Source organism: Diceros bicornis, chromosome 34 (genome assembly GCF_020826845.1).
Source record: "Diceros bicornis minor isolate mBicDic1 chromosome 34, mDicBic1.mat.cur, whole genome shotgun sequence".
NCBI lineage: Eukaryota > Metazoa > Chordata > Mammalia > Perissodactyla > Rhinocerotidae > Diceros > Diceros bicornis.
In genome coordinates, this window is record NC_080773.1 from 32,531,855 (window position 1) to 32,552,396 (window position 20,542).

Sequence of the window (20,542 nt, forward strand, 5' to 3'; positions counted from 1 at the left end):
CTACCATTTGCTTTTTGACAGAAGGACGTCTTTCTCAAGGACACTCCAGCAAGCTGTACACTCTCCTTGGGCTCTGCAGCTTTTGTCCCCATTGGCATTTTCTTGCGGCTCCTGTTTGTTACTGGTGTTCTACCACAAATCATAAGTCTGAAGGAGAGAACAGTGTCATATGGGCAGAGTGGGGGATGTGATTGGCACACATAGAGGCATTTACAATTCCCTGTGAGCTGATTTGTAGTTTTAATGTTGAGATCCTTGATGGAAGATCTTCCAGAGAGACCCATGGGACTCCTGTTTTCCCTCAACTCAACAACCACTCCTACCTCTCCTCCAATTCCTCCTCAGGTCTTGGGAATCCACTGACCTGAAGAAGGAGTTGGTCTATGAGAGAGGATATACAATAGGGAAAATCAGTTGAAACAACACCTGGGGATAGTCAATGTTTGCCTGTGGCTGTGTATGGGCTGATTATTTTTATTGTAGTGTGTTACACAGGATGAGCAACACCGGGCATACGACTACCCTTTTCTCATCTTAATGTCCCTGTCTATGTTGTAAGGACCTGAAAGAAGCTTCCTAAGAGTCTTGACTCCCTCTTCCACTCACAGATGCTGCCATTACGGAACCAGAGCCCCAGGAAGATCAAATGATGGATGGTGAAGTGAGTTCTCCCAGCCCAAATCCTCCCCACACCTTCAGCTCCTCCATGTGTCTGATGATTCTGACTTCAATGATCATTTCTCAGTCCATTATTTTTTATCTTTCTCCTCTTAGGAGCCTGCAACAGAAGAAATATGGGATGTGATATATGCTCATTTCTACCACTGGACCCTCTCACAGAAAGGATTCACTCTCACTTCCCTAAGCCCTAACTACCCCTTGGCTGAGCCTAGTATCTACATGGACCTCAACATAAACCCAGCCCATGCTGAGATCAGGCCCGGACCCGGGCTCTGAGCACACAGAGTGTTACCAAGCAAGGACCTCGATCTCTTCCTAGGAGGACCTCCACCAAGAACACTATTACTCCTTCTCAAAGCCAGCCCCAGATCTTTGATGTGACAACAGCAGAGTCTCAAGACTTAGGATCATCTTTAAAATCCCAGTACTCGATCCAGAGTCCAGATGATGGTGTAGACGGACTCTGAACTCAACTCCTCCCACAGACATAGCAGGCCTACAACTACTCTTGGAACAATTACTCCTGAGAGAGTACTGAAAACTGGATAAGAGGAATTCCTGCAACAAATGAAAGTCCTGATTGAGGTGAAAGAGGCAGAAATTCCCTTTTGGAGAGAAAAAATGCCACCTTCACAATCCGCAACACTTTACGGCTGCCTGGGAGCAATCCAAAGGTATGCAGCCTTCCCTGGAGGAGCGGGGGACATGAGCTGGGGAGCATCGCCACTATAAGCAGTTTTTTGGACCCAGCAAAACCGAGATGAGTGTCATAATATCTGGCTTTGCTACTAGCAACAACAGGGAATACCCCCAGAAAAGCTAGGACATAAGGAAACTAAAGCTGCCTCTTAAAGGACCCATGCACAAATTCACCTATTTTGGAAAGCAACCTAAAATCACCAGAAAGAAAGGTGCAAAGTCCTTTGGTGAAAAGAGACTCATCTGATAGGCTCTTGGTGCATCTCAGTGACAAGTGAGACCTCTGCAGGGACTGGGACGTTGGTGGCAGCCATTCTTGTGACCTGGTGTGGGCATGTGAACACAGACACTGGCAGATGCTAATGGAGTTCTCCCTGTGGCCTGCTAGCCTAGGGTCTGCCCTACCCATGAGAGTAGGGATTTAATCTAGCTCAGCAAAAGCAATGAATCTGTCCTAGGGACTTGCCCCACCCAACAACAAGCCCTCAGGCAACTTGTTGCCCTGGATAGGCTACTTGACTGGATTCTCTGCAGCCTGGCTAGTGGGTCCACCTGTGCAGGGCAGGGCATGCAGGAGGAGTGGGTAGAGTGTGTGGGGCATTTGTGGAGTGTGTGGGGCCTTTGCCGTGGGGTGACTGGGTTCACTTCAGGCGGTTGGGGTGGGCGCACAGGGCAGGACTGTGTTGAGTGTGTGTGGCCCTGTGGGTGGGGGGGCTTGTCAGCTACAGAAGACTTGTGCTTCTCCAACATCCACATAAGGGATTGGCCCTACCTTCCACAACCTGAAACAATTGAGTGCTCCTGTACCTGGGGCCAGCACCACTGAGCTACAATACTCAGAGAGCTCTCAAGAGCTTTGTAGGCCAGAGGCCTATAGCAATTGTAAGCCCCTGAGCCTAGCAACAAGCCGTGCTGGGAGTCTACCCACTAAATAGAAAAACTGCAACAGGAATGTGCCATTAGACCTTTCAGCCAACTGTGCTGGGGCTCCCCACATCTGATAAAGAAACTGAAGGGTCTACAACAACCACACAAAGCTAAGCATTACAACTAGTTGGCCGGGGGACAGCTCAGGGTCCCTGGGCATCTACCACAATAGTAACCCTGTCACAACAGAAGAACACATGCGGCCCGCATGGGGGACATTTCTGGAATATTTCAAACTGGTGACAAGAGTGAAGTACACTGCTGGGCTTCATAAGGCATCACCTACATAAGGTCATCTCTCCAAGATCAGGAGAGGAAGCTGACCTAACTAATACATAGATACAAGCACAGAGAAATAGGCAAATTGAGGAGGTAAAGGAATACATTCCAAGTAATGGAACAGGGCAAACGCCCAGAAAAGGAACTGAATGAAACATAAATGAGTAATTTACCTGACAGACAGTTCAAAGAATCATAAGGATGCTCAGTGATCTTGGAAGAAGAATGGATGAACTCAGTGAGACTGTCAACAAAGAAATGGAAGATATAAAAAAGAACAAACCAGAAATGAAGAATACAATACCGGAAATGAAAAATTCACTAGAGGGACTCAAAAGCACAGTAGAGGATACAGAAGAATGGATCAGTGAGCTGGATGAAAGACTAGAGGAAATCACCCAAGCTGAACAGATAAAAGAAAAAAGAATTAAAAAGAGTGAGGACAGTCTAAGGGACCTCTGGGACATCATCAAGTGCACTAACATCCGTGTTATATATGTCCCAGAAGGAGAAGAGCGAGACAAAGGAGCAGAGAATCTATTTGAAGATATAATAGCTGAAAACTTCCCTAACCTAAGGAAGGAAACAGACATCTAGGTATAGGAATCACAGAGAGCACCAAACAGCGTAAACCCAAAGAGGCCCACACCAAAAGGCAGTATGATTAAAATGGCCAGAATTGATAGAGAAGTCAAGATGGTGGCGTAGGCAGACTGAGCTCACCTCTTCCCATGGACACAGCCAATCTACAATTACTTTTGGAAAAATTACCCCTGAGAGAGAACTGAAAACTAGATAAGAGAAACCTTTGCAACAAACAACAGTCCTAATTGAGGTGGAAGAGGCAGAAATTCCGTTCTGGAGAGACAAAAATGCTATCTCCACAAGCTGCAATGCTTCACAGTCACACGGTGGCAACCTAAAGGTATGCAGCCTTCCCTGGAGGAATGGGGGACCTGAGCTGGGGAGCCTACCCACTACAGGCAATTTTTGGTCTCACCACAACTGAGACAAGTGGCATAATCCCTGACTTTGCTTGCTACTAACCACCTTGGGGCATACCCCCAGAAAAGCTGGTTCACAAAGAAATTAAAGCTTGCTCTTAAAGGGCTCATGCACAAATTCACCCATTTCAGAAAGCAACCTAAAATCACCAGAAAGAAAAGTGCACAGTACTTTGGTGAAAAAAGACTCATCTGATAGGCTCTGAGAGCACCTCGGCAAGAAGTGTGACCTCTCCAGGGACATTGGCAGTGGCCATTGTTGTGGCCTGGTGTGGTGTGCTGAGACGGACGCTGGCAGGTGCCATTGGAATTCTTCCCCTGGTCTACTAGCCCAGGATGTGTCCCACCCATTAAAGCACTGACATAATCCAGCTCAGCCAGGGCAGGCAGCCCACCCTAGGGACTGGCCACACCCAACAACAAACCCTCAGACAAATTGTGGGCCTGCTAAGTGAACTGCCTGGATTCTCTGCAGCCTGGCTAGTGGGTCCACCTCTGTGGGGCAGGGCGTGCACAAGGAGCAGGTGGAGAGTTTGGGGCAGTGGTGGAGTGTGTGAGGCTCCTGCCTTGGAGAGACTGGGTCCACTTCAAGGGCCCGAGGGGTGCACATGGGGCAGGACTGTATGGACCATGTGTGCGGACCCGTGGGCAGTGGGGCTTGTCAGCTGCAGATGACTTGTGCTTCTCAAAGAACCACATAGGGGATTGGCCCCACCTTCCAAAGTCGGAAACAATTGGGTGCTCCCATGCCTAAGGCCAGCCCCACCCAGCTGAAATACTCAGAGAGCTGACCAGAGACTTAAAGGCTTCAGGCTGTAAGCACCTGAGCCTGACAACCTGCCACGCTGGGGGCCTACTCACTTAAGAGGAAAACTGCAACAGGAATGTGCTATTAGACCTTGCAGCCAACTGTGCTGGGGCTCCCCACACCGGATAAAGAGGGCTCACAACAACTATAAGCAGCTGAGCATTACAACAGCTGGCCAGGGGGACAGCTCAGCATCCCTGGGCAACTACAGGAAGAGGAACTCCGCCACAACAGAAGGAGACACATAGCCCACATAGAGGTCACTCCTGGAACATTCAGAACTGAGGGAAGCACACTGCTGAGCCTCATAAGGCATAATTTATATAAGGTCACCTCTCCAAGAGCAGGAGACATAACTGACCTACCTAATACATAGACACAAGCACAGGGAAACAGGCAAAATGAGGAGGCAGAGGAATACATTCCAAGCAAGGGAACAGGACAAAACCCCAGAAAATGAACTAAATGAAACAGAAACGAGCAACCTACCCGACACTTCAAACAAAGAGTGTTAAGGATTCTCTCTGATCTTGGGAGAAGAATGGATGAACTCAGTAAGAACATCAACAAAGAAATGGAATATATTAAAAAGAACCAATCAGAAATGAATAATATAATACTGGAAATGAAAAATTCACTAGAGGGACTCAAAAGCAGACTAGAGTGTACAGAAGAATGGATCATTGAGCTGGATGAAGGACTAGAGGAAATCACCCAAGTTGAACAGATAAAAGAAAAAAGAATTAAAAAGAGTGAGGACAGTCTAAGGGACCTCTGGGAGAACATCAAATGCACTAACATCCATGTTATAGGTGCCCCAGAAGGAGAAGAGTGAGACAAAGGGGCAGAGAATCTATTTGAAGAAATAATAACTGAAAACGTCCCTAACCTAAGGAAGGAAACAGACATCCAGGTACAGGAAGCACAGAAAGCACCAAACAAGATAAACCCAAAGAGGCCCACACCAAGACACATCATAATTAAAATGTCAAGAATTAAAGATAAAGAGAATCCTAAAAGCCTCAAGAGAAACACAAGTTACGTTCAAAGGAACCTTCATAAAGCTATAAGCTGACTTCTCAGCAAAAACCTTACAGGCTAGCAGAGAGTGGCACAATATATCTGAAGTGTTAAAAGGAAAAAACCTACGGCCAAGAATACTCTATCCGGCAACTTTATCATTCAAAATAGAAGGAGAGATAAAGTTTCACAGACAAGCAAAAATTAAAAGAGTTTGTCACCAAGAAACAAACGCTACAAGAAACGTTAAATGGACTTATTTAAGGGGAACTGAGAAGATCAGAAATAGGAAAAATTATCTATTCCCATGATAAGAGGATAATGGATATGAACGCACAAAAAAGATGTTAGATTTGACATCAAAAACATGAAATGTGGGAGGAGGAGAGCTAAAGAGTAGAGATTTCAGATAGAGGTCAAACTAAAGAGACCATCAAGTTAATATAGATCGCTATATAGTTAGGTTACTGTATATGAACCCCACAAAGCAGAAACCTATAATAAATACACAAAAAACTAAGAGAAGGGAACCCAAACATAATACTAAAGAAAGCCATCAAACCACAAGGGAAGAGAGCAAGTGAAGAAGGAACAGAGAAGAACTACTGAAACACCGAGAAAAATAAGTTAGAAAATGGAAGTACATAGTTATCAATAGCTACTTTAAATGTCAATGGACTAAATGCTCCAATTAAAAGTCATAGGGAGGCTGACTGGACAAAAAAACAAGACCCATACATATGCTGCATACAAGAGACACACTTCATACCTAAAGACACTCACAAACTGAAAGTGAAAGGAAAGAAGAAGATATTCCATGCAAATGGCAATGAAAAGAAAGCTGGGGTAGTAATAATCACATTAGACAAAATAGGCTTTAAAACAAAAACTATAATGAGAGAGCACTACATAATGGTCAAGGGAACAATCCAACAAGAGGATATAACACTTGTAAATATCTATGCCTCCAAAGTAGGCACACCTAAATATATAAAGCAATTATAAAGAGACATAAAAGGAGAAATAGTAATAAAATAATAGTAGGGGACTTGAACACTCCACTTACACCAACAGATAGATCATCCCAACAGAAGATCAATAAGGAAAGATTGGCCTTAAATGACATACTAGAAGAGATGGACCTAGTAGAGATATACAGAACATTCCATCAAAAAACCGACCAATACACATTCTTTTCAAATGCACGTGGAACATTCTCCAGGATTGATCACATATTAGGCTGCAAAACAAGTCTCCATAAATTTAAGGAGATTGAAATAATACCAAGCATCTTTTCTGACCACAACGGTATGAAACTAGAATCAACTATAGAACAATATCAGAAAAGGCACAAATATGTGGAGATTAAATAAAATGGTACTGAACAATGATTGGATCAATGAAGAAATCAAAGGAGAAATCAAAAAATACCTAGAGATAAATGAAAATGAAAATGCGACGTCAGAATTTATGGGATACAGCTAAAGCCATTCTAAGAGGGAAGTTTATAGCCATATAGGCCTATCTCAACAACCAAAAAAAAAAATTCAAATAAACGATCTAACAGCACATCCAAAGGAACTGGAAAAAGAAGAACAAACAAAGCCCCAAATCAGTAGAAGAAGGGAAATAATAAAAATCAGAGCAGAAATAAATGAAATAGAGACTGAAAAACAAAAAAATAGAACAAATTAATAAAACAAAGAGCTGGTTCTTTGAAAAGATAAACAAAATTGAAAAACCTTTAGCTAGGCTCACCAAGAAAAAGAGAGAAGGCTCAAATAAGTAAAATCAAAAATGAAAGAGGAGAAATTACAATGGTCAATGCATAAATACAAAAGATTATAGAAGAATACTATGAAAAGTTACAGGCCAACAAATTGGACAATCTGACAGAAATGGATAAATTCTTAGAATCATACAACCTTCCAAAACTGAATCAAGAAGAAATAGAGAATTTGAACAGACCAATCACCAGAAAGGAGATCGAAACAGTAATCAAAAACCTCCCCAAAAATAAAAGTCCAGGACCAGACAACTTCCCTGGTGAATTCTACCAAATATTCAAAGAAGACTTAATACGTATCCTTCTCAAACTCTTCCAAAAATTGAGGAGGGGGAGACAATCCCTAACTCATTCTATGTAGCCGACATTATCCTGATACCAAAACCAGACAAGGACTACCCAAAAGAAGAAAATTACAGGCCAATATCACCGATGAACATTGATGTCAAAATCATCTACAAAATACTAGCAAATCGCATACAACAATACATTAAAAAGATTATACACCATTATCAAGTGGGATTTATTCCAGGGAATCAGGGATAGTTCAACATTCACAAATCAATCAATGTGATACACCACATTAATAAAATGAAGAATAAAAATCACATGATCATCTCAGTAGATGCAGAGAAAGCATTCAACCAGATGTAGCATCCATCTATGATAAAACCTCTGAATAAAATGGGTATAGAAGGAAAGTACCTCAACATAATAAAGGCCATATATGACAAATCCACAGCTAATATCATCCTCAATGGTGAAAAACTGAAAGCTATCACTCTAAGAACAGGAACCAGACAAGATGCCCACTCTCACCACTCCCATTTAACATAGTATTGGAAGTCCTAGCCAGAGCAATCAGGCAAGAAAAAGAAATAAAAGGGATTCAAATTGGAAAAGAAGAAGTGAAACGGTTACTATTTGCAGATGACATGATTTTATATAAGTAAAACCCTAAAGAATCCACCAAAAGACTTTTAGAATTAATAAATGAATATGGTAAAGTTGCAGGATACAAAATCAACATTCAAAAATCTGTTGCATTTCTATCCACTAACAATGAAACAGCAGAAAGAGAAACTAAGAATGTAATCCCATTTACAATTGCAACAAATAGAATAAAATACCTAGGAATAAACTTAATCAAAGAGGTGAAAGATCTGTACACTGAAAACTATAAAACATTGCTAAAACAAATTGAAGAAGACACAAAGAATTTCCATGTTCATGGATTGGAAGAATTAACACAGTTAATATGTCCAAGCTTTCTAAAGCAATCTATAGATTCAATGCAGTCCGTATCAAAGTTCCAAGAGCATTTGTCACAGAAATAGAACAAAGAACTCTAAAATTTATATGGAACCACAGAAGACCGCGAATAGCCAAAGGAATCCTGAGAAAAAAGAACAAAGCTGGAGGTATCACACTCCTTGATTTCAAAATATACTACAAAGCTACAGTAATCAAAACAGCATGGTACTGGCACAAAAACAGACACACAGATGAATGGAATAGAATTGAAAGCCCAGAAATAAACCCACACATCTATGAGCAGCTAATCTTCTGCAAAGGAGCCAAGAACATACAATGGAGAAAGGAAAGTCTCTTCAATAAATGATGTTGGGAAAACTGGACAGCTACATGCAAAAAAATGAAAGTAGACCACTATCTTACACAATACACAAAAATTAACTCAAAATGGATTAAAGACTTGAGTGTAATACCTGAAACCATGAAAATTCTACAAGAAAACATAGGCAATATGCTCTTCAACATCAGTCTTAGCGACATATTTGCAAGTACAATGTCTGACTGGGCAAGAGAAACAATAGAAAAAGTAAACAAATGTGACTACTTCAAACTAAAAAGCTTCTTCTCATCAAAAATAACCATCAACAAAATGAAAATACAACCTAAGAATTGGGAGAAGATATTTGCAAACCGCATATCTGATAAAAGGTCAATCTCCAAAATATATAAAGAACCCACACATATCAACAACAAAAAACGAACAACCCAGTTAAAAAATGGGCAAAACACCTGAACAGTCATTTCTCCAAAGAAGGTATACAGATGGCCAACACACGCATGAAAAGATGTTCAACATCATTAACTATCAGGGACATGCAAATCAAAACTACAATGAAATATCACCTCTCGCCCATCAGAATGGCTATAATTAATAAGACAGGAAGCAACAAGTGTTGGGGAGGATATGGAGAGAAGGGAACTCTCATACACTGCTGGTGGGAGTGCAAACTGGTGCAGCTATATGGAAAACAGTATGAACATTCCTCAAAAATTTAAGGATAGAACTACCATGCGATCCAGCTATTCCACTGCGGGGTTTCTATCCAAAGAACATGAAAACACCAATGTGTAAAGATATATGCACCACTGTGTTCATTGCAGCATTATTCACAATAGCCAAGACTTGGAAGCAACATAAGTGCCCATCAAGGGAGAAATGGGTGAAGAAGATGTGGTATATATACACAATGGAATACTACTCAGCCATAAGAAATGAAGAAATCCAGCCATTTGTCACACATGGATGGATATTGAGGGTATTATGCTAAGCGAAATAAGTCATAGGGAGTAGGTCAAACACTGTATGACTTCACTCCTAAGTAGAAAAAAAAACAAAGACAAAGAAACACATAAAGACGTAGATAAGATTTGCGGTTACTAGAGAAGAAGCAGGAAGAGAGGGGGACAAAGGGGATGATCATGCACATGTGTCTAATTAGTCTAATTAGTCTTTGACTGGTGAACATGATGTAATCTCTGCAGAAACAGAAGTTTAATATTCTACACCTGAAATTTATACAATGTTATAAACCAATGTTACTGCAATAAAATAATAATAATAATAATAAAAATAAAATAAAATCCCAGTACCCTTTACTAAAGGCTCAGCTCTATTATATGACTCTATTGTGAATATTCAATCATTTCCAGAAATTTTACTATACACCCACACTGGAAATCTAATCACCATCATCTTATCTTTTCTGAAATTCTACTAAAGAAAATCTAGAAAATCTGTTGTATATACTCTGTCAGAGTTATTAATTAATTAAATCTTAAATTAATCAATAAAATGTTACAGAGATAAAGTACATTCTGTCTAAGCTGTCTAATATGGTAGCCACTAGTCATGCACGTCTATTTAAATTGAAATTAGCATATACTAAATTAAATAAAATTTGAAATTTAGTTCCTCACCTATGGAAGGCAAAATTCCAGCGCACAGAAGCCACCTGTAGCTGCTGGCTGCCATCTAGAACAGAGAAAATAGACAACATTTACATCATTTCAGAACATAATAGCTGTTCTAGATTGATGATGCAAATTTGAAGACAGTGTCTATATTCTCATGGAGCTCAGTCTGATGGAAACGACCTACAGGTAATGTTGACATTTAACATTTATTTTGAGATGACCGTGTTTGATGGAATGTGAGTACTAGGCAGAGTCTCCTCCTGAAATGACTTATCAACTCTTAACTCCATGAAAATTTCTGCCAGATATATTTTCATCCAGACTCTGAGAATATCAATTCTGACTTACACATTTTCTTGGTTCCCACTGTGTTCTGGAGAGAAATCATAGGTCTGCCCTTAGCAGCCAATTTTCTCAGGATGTGGCTTCTGCTGACCTCTCCATCTTACTCTTAATTACATTTCTTTCTAGTTGAATCAGTGTCTGCAAAAGACAATCCACAAACTGCTACATACAATAAACTGTTGATAAGCTCTTGGAATTAGAACATGATATTCCTCTACCTGGAAAATTCCTACATTTCTTGAGCATACCAGGGTACATATCACTTTGAAACTAGCATCTTTATCTCATGGTCTTAGTTATGTGAGTCTTTTGTCCCCACAGTGCCTGTTCCATCACTCCCACATGCTCAGTGTGCTGAGTTATAATTGCCATTTCTCCACTGGTCTATAATGCCTGGGCCATGAGCTTCTTGAAACAGGATGGAGTGTGACTACTCTCTGGGACTCAAGTGCCCAACAAGATCTTGCACATAGGAAGTCTTCGTAAACCATGCCTGGTGAGGATGAGGACAATCACACCCTATCAGAAAGAGAAGAATGGTGCAAACTCCTGAAAACATCTAACGTGATGCAAGAAAGTTTCTCTCTCTCACTGGCCCAATGGGAGGCTTATGCTTCCTCCATTTCCTAAGATGTGTGGGTCTGGTGGCAAATGCTTGTCAGTGGATATGTCAATGACAAGCACCATCCAAGCCAGACCGTTTATATAATGACCTTACACTCCCCAGTGTGTATTCTACTGCTAGGTTGTTCTGGAGGAATCCCATTTTGATAAGAGAGGTAAAAATGAAAGACCAAAGCACCTTATTTTCCCTGAAAATACTGCATGGGGGACAGTTACTCTGCAGAGTCAACTGAGACTCAGAGGAAACTGCATGAGGAAGAAATAAATTTTACTTTGCACCTGCAACATAAATTACCAACTCAAAAATAACAGAGTATAAGATTTATTTTTAAAGAAAAATTTATATAATTTTGAAAAATTATAAATAAGACCTGATAGGGGAGTTCTCATGTTCAATGCTCCTACAATTTGATTGTACTTAAGAGCAACTTCAACCTTTAACTGGTGGAAGAATAAATCAAATTAGTTTCCATCCATAAAAGTTTCTTTAGTTCTTTATTTTCCATCCTACAAGGAATACTTCCATAACCCGAGAAATTAAAACTTTCATAACTATTTAGAATGAGATTTTCTTGCAAAATTTTCCTATTCTTCCACATTGCCCAATTATCCCAAGTTTTTATATCTTGTTTTGATTTTATTTTCACTCTATTAACTCACATAAATATTTTAATGAATCAAATTCTTGAAAGGCGTATGAAATTTTAATTTTTAGGTTACAAAAAACTTAGTAGTTCCCTGCAAACCCTCACACTCTCTTCATTTTGTGATTTCAGCATTTTTTATGAATAGAACAGGTGAATACAGGTTAGCCAACAAGACTGGTCTAGATTGAGGGACAGTTGGAGTTATTGTACCAGGTCGGCTGCACACACTCACAAAAGATATCTATTCATCTGGGAATCTTTCTATCTATCCATCTAAGAAGGACGTGGTCAGTATTGAACTTCCATTCGAGGGCACTGACCACCTTGTGGCAGCTGCACCATGCAAGTTTTATACCATCATGTGAGAAACCACAAGTGGAGACCTGAGTTTGAAGCACCACATTCTGTGTTTCCCAGAATAGAGTCAGAGCCTTTCATGGGCAGCCTCTGGTACATGCATTTGAAAAACTAGTTCCTTATTTTGTGTCTGGGTCCTGGAGCTGGAGGTGGAGAGGCAGAAGCGCCATTTGCTTCTCAGTCATGGGTGCCCTGTTATCACCATACCCCACAGAGCACCTGCCATTTGCAGGTGGCTCCATGCCACCCTGAGCTCTAGGGCTCCATATGCAAGGTGTGCCCTGCTTCTTATTATGAATTTCGCTTTTCAGGTATAGCCCCTGCAACTTCCGTGGGACTGATCACGCTGCTATATGATCCAGGGATACCTCTGCCTGGGTTCCCCTAGGTAAGTCCAGTCTGGGATAAGTGGGGATGGTATATCCTGCACTTTCCAGCCACAATTACACACAAAACATTTTCACTCTGAGGAGCAGTCACCCCCAACATCACCAAGTTGAACGTGGAGTTGAAGTTACCAAGCTCCTGTCAGCTCTAGGGCTTGTCTCAATGAGCAGAAACCCTTAACACACCAGAGATGAGGATCTCACCCAGGAGTAGCCATTGGTTGAATCTCTCTGTCCGTGTTGTCTCACCACAGAGATGGGACCCTGCTGACTCCCCCTTCATCAGGACACAGGCGTGCTCTCTCCTCCCCAGACCCTCTTCTTCCTGGGGATTTGTTAAGTCTGAGCTTTGGTGAATCCCTGCAGCACTTCTCCTTGGCTCCCCCACAGGCCACTGGAAAGGTGGAAAATTAATAGCCCTGCAGTGCTAAACCCTGAGGTGAGGGCAATAACGACAAGTGTGAACACACACATTTCCCTGGAATGTGTGTAGGGGCTCATTGTCCACCATTCCTTAAACACAAAACAAAACGTGGTCACTGAACACAATAGATAGAAAGAGGAAGCCCCAATATGAAGCACAATCCGGAACGTCACATTTAGGCGGAACAGCATTTTGTACAATCTGAACTCAGGCTCCACGGTTCAGTGAACTTTGTCAACTTAAAATGCAAATGTGCCTATTTTTTACCCTTAAAATGAGTTTATCAGGATTAGCCAAAAGAATTTCAATTCAGGGCGTGCATGCTATGGCCAACCATAAGCAAATCCAGCAAACAAAGGAGCAGAGTTGTTTTTATAGAGGAAAAGGGAGAATAGGGAGAGGCGGTTCTACATTAAAGTCCATTAGGGGAATTAACAGCGCAGGGTGGCAACAGCTTCTCATCGGCAGACCTGTGATGTTTCCCATTGGCTGGGCTCTTGCCAGGTGGGGGGAATAGTCTTCCTTCAGTACTAAAGTAGTTGTTCTTCTCATGAAAGGTGGAAGCGGCCTCTCTGTTTGGTGTAAATGAAGGTGTTAGACGGGCTGTGAGAGCGCCCCCTACAGGCTTTCCAGACTCCAATTTAGTTAAGGTTTCTTGTATTAATTTCCATAACTTCAGCCTCTCCTCTCAGTCACACAAGACTGACTTGGAGTGGAGGTGAGGTTCACATTGACTCACACCTAGAGTGGTGTTTACCAGATGACCTTTATGTCTTTAGACAGAAAACCGTTTAAAATGATAAACGTCTATTTGACCATTCTGACAGAAGTATGTCTATTATCAGCTCCCCAGAGACAGATCTAAATTCTTTCTTATCCCTCAACTCTGCAATTCTAAGTTATGATGGCTACTTTATTTTATCTTATTTCATTTTTTATATTGGTTATTAGCCTGTTTTCTAGAAAAAGCCTTTGATACTTGTACCTGTGTTTAAAAGATGTTGATAATCTACTATCCTTTTCCTTCCTCACGATCTAAAGAGAATATTTGAATGAACCCAGCCATCAAATGTGTCCAGGATTAAGAAAATTCCTATTTGCATATTACCAGAGCCTTGAGCTTGGTCCCGAAGCACTCCATGCCCTGGAAAATCACCCCTGTTTGGGTGACGTGCCCCACACGACTGTGTGTGATGTTAAACTTGAGGAAAAGGCACATGATTGTGGGATTTGAATATTTCATATTGTCAAAAACAAATTGGGGGCCGGCCCGGTGGCACAAGCGGTTAAGTGCGCTCCACTGTGGTGGCCCGGGGTTTGCCAGTTCGGATCCCGGGCATGCACCGACGCACCATTTGTTGGGCCATGTTGTGGCTGCATTCCATATAAAGTGGAGGAAGATGGGCGTGGATGTTAGCCCAGGGCCAGTCTTCCTCAGCAAAAAGAGGAAGATTGGCAGATGCTAGCTCAGGGTTGATCTTCCTCACAAAAAAAAAAAGAACAAAGACAAAAACAAAAAAACAAATTTGAAGACATTCTTTAAATGTGAGTATGCATTCAAATACATTGTCTTTAACCAGTGTCGTTTTCATAAATTATGGTGCCCCTTAAGAGGACACAACAGCTTATTCTCTGTGTGTTCACACAGGAAATCCCAGAGAGAACTCTCCACAAACACGTCTATATTTAATTTAACAAAGTGAACTTCCTATTTCATGGATGTGTGTGTGTCTGCTTGTATATGTCTGTGTCAGTGTGTGTGTCTGTGTTGTGTCTATGTGTATGTGTCTGTGTGTGTGTCTGTGTGCATGTGTACGGGTATATGTAGGGAGCAGGGCATGTGTTTGAAGATAACCTAGCACAGAGTCATGGGAGATTGTGATTTCCTATCCATGTGACCATGTTGATGGAGAAACCCTGAGTCGATGCTCTCAGAATACAAGCCAGGGAACCTGGCATTACTGTAAGACCTTGTCACCCCCTCCTTTACCCCAGAACCAGGCAACATGAGCTGCAGTGGTGTGAATAAATCCCCTACATTGTCTGGAAACGGAGGGAAGAGATGGGGACCCAGGTTTCCACCTCAGCCTAGTTATAGTGCAGGGAACCCACTGCAGCTTTGGTCCTTTAAAGGAAAGTCCGGTCCTATGATGGGTGGGACAGTTCTACACAGGACCATGTCACTTCTGCTCTCCCCTCCTTCACATCTGCACCCAGATATCTGGGGCATCCTAAGTCGAAGAGTCACGACCCTGGTACCTGTGCAGAAATCTCAGGGGTTGCAAACTGATCGGAAAGCATTTGGTTAAATAGGTTTTAAGACTGTATTTAATGAACAATACATATGTTTAGCTCTAAAAGCAGTGTAATATGATGGGATTTGGAGGCAAACAGAGACATTATAGGGTCACTGAGTCCTCCTCAAATTGCTCCCTCGGTACAACCGCCTGTGCAAATGGGGTAGGCAAGCATCGTCCACTAGAGTCTGAGCTTTGGATGTGGACACAGGAGCTCAGCCCCTCACCAAACTCTCCTAGCACTCATGACCCCCCCACCTTCTTAGTCGGTCCTCACAACTCACCTCAGAGATGAGAGCAGCATGTGCTTTTAAAACTGGGAACCCTGAGCGTTGAACCATTGAGGTAAATTTCCCAGAACTCACATTTTGTAGAGAGTTTTGTCCAAGATTCCAAGTTGGACTTGTGCCATGCTCCAAATCCTGAATAGCACATGGGCACTTACATGCCCCAACATGGCCTCACTCACCGACCACCCTTCAAGTTAAGGGCGCCCCCTACAGCAGGGACAGGAAATGCACTCTGTGAGGGCAGGGTGAGCTACCACTCCATCAGAGCCCCGCCAGCAAAAACACCACAGAACTGCTGCCATTACTCCACTACAGTCATGTCCATGCATAAACGCCAATCACTCTGTGTATGCCCTTGAGTCTTGAAATGGTTGTTCTGGGGCATTTAACCCAGCTTTACAGCTTTACAGTTGATTATTGTGGACACGCTTGGTCACCTTCCTCACTCAATCATTCTGGAATTTGGAAGTTTCCCCTTTACACATTTTCATGCTCATCTGAATACATAAACAATGTTACCCAATTTTTCTGGCAAAACAAACAAACAAAAACACCACAAACATCTTTAAACATACTTTGTCAGTGTTTACATCTGTGGGCCTGGATTGGAGGGAGAGAGACAGAGAGAGCTGAGTTTTGAGTTATAGTCAATAATTTCAGCTAAACAAGAAAAGTCAGAATTTGCATCTTCATTTCACTTCAAAGAATGCAGAACCAAAGGTTCTCTTAACTGTCTTTGTTTAGCAGAGGAAGTAAAAAAAAAATTGCAACCAGCACTAGGACAAAAAATATGAGCTAGGATACATTTGATTTCTCTTCTGTAAAGAGTTTAGTAAGGTTAACAATATTTAAGTATTAGCTTGGGAGGGGAATATTGTATATTATTAATTGAATCATAGTTATGAGTTTTAAAGGGCAGAAAAATATGTTAAAATCCTTACATGATTGTAGAGTTTGGGAAAACTAACTGTGATAATTTAGACATATGGTGTGTTCAGTGATCTGGCTCAAGTCAAACCCGCAGCACACACCATCCTTAGGCTGAGAAGAAGCTGGTCGTCTTCCTGTTCAAGAGACACCTTTTGGACTATACAAACTGGTGTGGGGACCCTGCCCACCACATCCTGTGAATTTGTCACCTTTGCTTAAAACCTTTCTCCTGTCTGACAGACAGAGCGCCATGTCCCCCAAATTCCTCAGTCTCCTGGTTCTTGGTGAGTCCTGGAAGGGAAGGGAGAAGAGGGTCATGGTGGAAATTTGGGCTTCTTCACAGCATGTGACAGGGTTCTGTGCATGGGGTGATCAAAGCCTGGCTCTACTGGGGCGAAATCATCTCCAATGTGGTTTCCTTCCAGGATTCTCCTGAGCCAGAGGATCTGGGCACATGTGGGCGAGTCCTCCCCATTCCCTCATTACTGTGCAGGGCAAACATAATGTGTTTTATCCAGGGCTGTGGGGGAGCAGAGGAGTTGGGGCTGATGGGGATGACACGGGGGGACTCGTGCTGAGACTTCTGGAAATACAAGGAGAGTGGCATGCCCTGTGGATCTTAGGGTCTTATTTTGTCCTGGAGACTTTGTCTCCACACTCCCCAGAGGCTAACCCAGCTCTGTGTTCACCTGAAGGAGGATGTGAATTTTGGAAACTGGGGACATGGCAGATGAGTGTCATCTCTATAATGAGAGGGGTCAAAATACTGCACCCACAGAGCTCTTCTAGGACCAAGACCCCACATGCCATCTCCACCTGCCCTTGAATTAGCAGCTGCAGGACCTCCCACTAGACCCACCTCAGGGGAAGGGGCTGGTCAGCAGTCAGGGCCACCTGGACGTCATGGCACAATCTGTTTTAGGAGAACTTAGCAAAAGATCCAGGTTCATAGTTCACATCATTTTCATCAAGTAGAACACGGTTCTCTGTCCCTTATATAATTGTTGTCATTTAAAATTGTGTTTCAAGAAAAACTGTTCAAGATTTTATCAACACTCTTGCAGTGGTCACAAAATCAAGAATAAACAAGTAGATATACACTGGAATATCGTTCAGCCGTAAAAAATAAGGAAATCCTGCCATTTGTCACAACATGGATGGACCTTGAAGCCATTCTGCTAAGTGAAATAAGTCAGACAGAGAAATACAAATACTGTATGGTCTCACTTATATGTGGAATTAAAAAAACAAACTCATAGACAAAGAGATTAGATTTGTGTTAACCAGAGTCCTGGAGAGGGGAGACAGAATTAGATGATGGTGGTACTGTGGATGGAATGTACAACATGATGACTACAGTTAGCACTGCTGTGATCAAGTCATTATGCTGTACACTGCAAACTTATACACTTCTGTGTGTTAATTATATCTCTATAAAACTGGATGTAGAGGTCGGTAGATTTATTGATTGATTGATTAATGAGGAAGTCTTGTTCACATATATATATACATCACTGTCCTCAAACAGGAGCTCTGATGAGGACCATTTTTCTCTGAATACTCAACACTCTCCACAGTTTGAAGTGGAGAGCCACACCCAGCATCGAAAGGTATTCTGAAGAGACAGAAATGACACTGGTAATGTTCTTCTTGACTTTCATTTTGTGCTTCCTATGTTGACTCAACATTATTGTTAGATAGTGTATTTTTTTTCTATACCCTATCATTATAATCTATACAATTGAGCGAGGTGAGGTTGGAGTAGGGTGGTGAAATCCACATTCTATGCTAGTGATTCATTTTCAACAAAGTGGCTGTTGATCAGTTACAGCTAACACTTCACATGTTGACACTGTATTTTCCACAAAAGGTGACCTCCACCTGCCTGATCAGCCTCACCTGAGTCCAATCAGACAACGAGCTGCTGCCCAGGTGCGAAACTGGGCCTCTGAACAACCACTTTGTCCAGTACCAGATGACATGCAATTCAGAGTTTAAACTGGGTCCATGTGAGTTTCTGAAGGTTTCATTAGCCAAGAATCTGAATTCAGATGGGGGCTACAAATATGGACGTGGGGGTTAAATCAGAGACGAGATTCAAATCCATTAGGCAGTAGTGTGAGGATCACAGAAAGGCTTGTTTCCAGACTGAAGCATGCTGAAGATGCTTGGTCCTTAATGAGGGGGAATACAAAGGCCATGGGGGAGAATTCCTGTGGAATTCCTATGTCAGACATTCTCGTGCACCGCCTTCTTTGACTCTGTTATCTCCTACTCCATTACCCCCTCATCTGACCCAAACTACCCAGGCCTGTCATGTCCTGCACTGCCTGGAATGGAGGTGGTGTGGACTGCAGGGAAGTTAGCCCAGCCTGGATCCGAGGACACCAGAGACCATGTGGCTCTCAGCAGCCCTGATCTCTGTCAACCTGGGACTTTTATCTATTCCATTTCTTCTCTACAAAATTCTCAACACTCCCATCCACCTCTGCTAAGACTCCTCCACATCTCTCAGCTCTAACCTCTCACTTCACCTCCTCGTAGTCGAACTTCCATAAAGTCCAGACCTCTATTATCTAATCTCCAATCTCCAAAAATTTATGCCACATAACGCATGTTATGGTGTATAGTTAAATATAGTTTGTAACTATTTACATAATATCCATCACATCCCTACCAAGAGCAGGGATCAGAGAACAGGATTCATGTCAGTTACATACATATTTTAGTGTTCATGCTTGGTACATTGTGTGAAATATAGTTGATATTTGTATAGAATGGGTGGATGAGTGGATTGATTATAAATAGAAAAGAGAGAAAACAAGAATGTTCATTTCACACACACACACACACACACACACACACACACACTGCAATCCACAGTAAATTAAACCATCAACCTCCCCTGGTAACTTCCCCTTGAATTTCAGTAAATTGATCTGATGTCTGTTCCATGGCCCCAAGACAATCCTCACTATTCTTCACACACCTGAAGCGTAATAAAGAGACAACACACTAAAAAGAGCCAGTCAAAGCAAAAACAAAATCGTAGAGCTAGAACCAGCTATATACTTTGTGAAGTCCAGTGAAAAATGAATGCAGAGCCACCTGTTCAAATTTAAAGATGGCAAAAGCACAGCGTTAACCTAGTTTGGAGCCCTGTCTGGCTGCACAGGTTGCCACTCATGAAGCAGGGACTGCAGAGAACAGTGCATGATTTGGTTATTGTTCACGGTGGTACAGACCAGCATTTTCTGAGTGCCTCCTGGGTGCCAGACACTGGGCTGTGTGCTGCACACACCCCATCACTGAGTCTTCACCACTAATAGGTGGGGTTCATCTCTTTCTTTGTAAAGATGATCTCAGGCTCATGAAATAATTTGCCTAAACACACTAGATTAGGACAACCGTCTAAACTACTTATAGATCTGTCTCCAAGAATCTGTCCATTCCAGCTCACTGCCTCCCAATTCAGTCATACCCAAGCATCATCCTGAGTGGCTGACCGGACCCTCACTCCCAGCTTCATGGTCCTGGTTTTTGCCTCACCTTAGTCTCTGTAACTTCAAGGAAGTCTCTCTGTGCAGTGAGTGCCATCCACTGGGGCCAGGGTGATCTGGATTCCGTTCCCAGATGGAAACATAATGGAGACTTGACCTTGAAGTACAGACACAGTCTCCCTAAGCCTCGGTGTTCTCATCAAATGCAAGATCATATTTGTGGAGTGGAGAGGATTCCAACAGAATAAAAGCCCCAATGATGGTTCCTCTTCCCACTGTGGACTCCTCCTCACAGGCAGAAGGGAACAGA

General features: G+C 42.2%; 2 protein-coding genes across 2 annotated transcripts in view; both read left to right on the forward strand.

Moving 5' to 3' along the window:
- LOC131397409 (leukocyte immunoglobulin-like receptor subfamily A member 6) overlaps window positions 1-20,542 on the forward strand; it is a 79,479-nt gene that overhangs the window by 27,621 nt on the left and 31,316 nt on the right. The gene's annotated exons all lie outside the window — the stretch shown is intronic.
- Window positions 1-20,542, forward strand: part of LOC131397405 (leukocyte immunoglobulin-like receptor subfamily A member 2) — a 52,034-nt gene that overhangs the window by 26,650 nt on the left and 4,842 nt on the right. The gene's annotated exons all lie outside the window — the stretch shown is intronic.